Source organism: Echinops telfairi, unplaced genomic scaffold (assembly GCF_000313985.2).
Source record: "Echinops telfairi isolate 266 unplaced genomic scaffold, ASM31398v2 ScPeMD7_7401;HRSCAF=8416, whole genome shotgun sequence".
Classification (NCBI taxonomy): domain Eukaryota; kingdom Metazoa; phylum Chordata; class Mammalia; order Afrosoricida; family Tenrecidae; genus Echinops; species Echinops telfairi.
Window position 1 is genome coordinate 5,912,175 of NW_022111301.1, and position 2,583 is coordinate 5,914,757.

A 2,583-nucleotide genomic window follows, 5' to 3' on the forward strand; every position below is an offset into this window, starting at 1 on the left:
TCAAACGGTTTGCAAGTTAAATACTGTAGCATTCAAAGTAGATCTGTTAATAGATATTTACATTTTTGCCTTGCCATTCTATGCCTTAAAAGGGAGATCACACTTTGAACTCTTGCTATTCGACATAAGATGTCATTACACTGAAGAAGTTGAGGGACTTGAGTGGAATCATAGGGGATTTGTGCAACATTCCTGGATAGCAGAGAAAGGGACGCAGAAGTCAAGAATGGAAATCCATAATTGATTATGCAGTGAAAAGAAACCATGGTCAATCAGGTAAGCAAAGTGATTTTACTAGATCCAGAAATATCAGCATGCTTTTAAAACATTTGAATAAGCCTCACCTGCCCCCACTTCAAGTTGTTTTCCTGCAGGCTGCATGATTTTCATGTAATTGCTTCCTGCACCATGATATCAGACACTAAACATAGACTTTCGGCCCTAGCATTAAAGCAAAACATCTGTTGCAAAATATAAGGCTGCCTTTGGATTTTCAAAAATAGACTTTAAACCTGTAGTAAGAAAGTCTTTGAAGTTTTTTTCTCTTTGTCAAAAAGAGATGACATTAGTAATGTTCAACATGGCATGGATATATATACACACACATACACATGCATATACATATACATGTCCCATACATGTATATAATTGCTGTTTACTTTTCTGTAATAATAATAAATGGATATAGAATATGGAAAAATTATATATAGGGTACTTATCACTTAAAAGAATTCATAAATCTCAGATAATGAAATGGAATTGGATTACATTGATTCACATTAATTTTAACCGGTATTTTTCCTTAGACCTCCCCATGAATGCTAATCTGAGACTGATCTTAAGTAAATTTTCCAATATAATATTTTTTCTCAGATATTTAAAATATATATATTTTTAAATTACTGACTGGTTTTGATCAGTAAATCAGCCAATGTGCAGTGCAAAAAAAAGAAAAGAAAATTCGAATTTTTTTCTTTACCTAGGTTTCACTTTTAAACCCCTAGTGCGTAATAATCCTGTATATCATGTAGGAGAATATACATCTATGCATTTAATTCATCAAATCTGTATTAAGTGACTTTTCTATGTTAGACTCTGTTCTAATACTGGGGATATAAAACTGAACAAGTCAGGACTTGTGTTGTGCTGATGAAAAAACGAATTGAGAAGAAAGAGAAAATAAAAGTGAAAGATATTGATAATGCTGTGCTATTAGGGCACAACAGTAAAGTGAAGACAGAAGAGAGACTATTTCATATTGGGGAGTAAGGCACACTTTTTAAAACTGAAATCTGAGTATTAAGAAAGATTCATCTATCTGAATTCAGAGCAGTTTGTTGGTGGCTGAAAAAAATGATGGATTCCATAACCATTTACGCCCCTCCAACTTTGTCCTCATGACCCACCAGTTATTACAACCACTGCTAAAGCAACCAGCTTTGTCTCAGTACAGAACTCCTCACCACAAACTCTGGTTCTCCTCTACTATGTTAGTTGCCCTGTTGTGGGAGCGTTTTATCCCTGCAAGAACTCCTGGCCCTCTGGCCCTTGACCAGAGAGCTGTAAGGCAATGGGATCAACAGAGAACTCATTACTTTTCCTCTCTTTGTTTAAAAATAAAACACCTTCTTTCACTTCTATTTTATTTCCCTCTCTCCAGCAAGTATTATCCTAGAAAAAATGTAGAGCGAAAAATATATCCTCTGGCTTGTGACTGCATTTCAATTGAATGTCCATTTGGTTGCATGGTTGAAATTGTGCTCTTCAGATACATGGGTTAGAGTCTGACTGTAGTTTCTCAACTTTCAACTTTAGGGATTTATTTAAAGCAATGATCGTTAATATGTAAACTTTCTGTTTCAGATTAATAACTACTTATCCACCTGTATGAAAACATAAAATAGGTATTGTGAGAAAGCATCCTTACACTATCATCTCTCTATTTTTCTCATTGTCATGAGCTGGCATCCCAATACTATAGGTTTATCAACTGGAGGCATTGGAATAGAAGACATTTTGGAAGATATTAAACTCAAAAAAATATCACAGTCGACAGATCCCTTCAGATAATTAATGAGAACATTGGCCCAGTATGTTTTTGCAGAATTTTGATTTTTATCTTCCCCTGGTCTGTTAGGTGGAAACTAATTGGTTCTGACTCATAGGGACCCTGCATACTACAGAACAAGACAGCATCCGGTCCTGCTTAATCCTCCTGATTCATCTAAGGAACACATCATTAGTGTTCTTAGATTCACCGCTGATTTTAATTAGAAATCTTTGGGTCCTATCCAACACAAAGATGCAATCAAAATTATAGGTATGTTAAATTAAAATAAATTTGAATAGTGATTAATAAATTTAAATATATGTATATGAATATATGATCTGGTGGACCACTTAAATTCAAGGCAGAGAGGTTAGCTGAGAAAATTCTGGCCCCTGTGTTTTTAAATTCCCAAGGTCATTTTAATGTATTTCCTCAAATGATACAGAACACCCATGAGAGTATCTTATGAAAAATATAAGAACATTTTAAAAACTCCAATGAAGAAAAGAATAACCAGGAAAGTTATATGAAAT

The 2,583-nt window shown here is 34.2% G+C and overlaps 1 pseudogene; it reads right to left on the bottom strand.

The window, feature by feature from the left end:
* The window catches only part of LOC101642267, a 5,423-nt pseudogene that overhangs the window by 2,649 nt on the left and 191 nt on the right, over window positions 1–2,583 (bottom strand).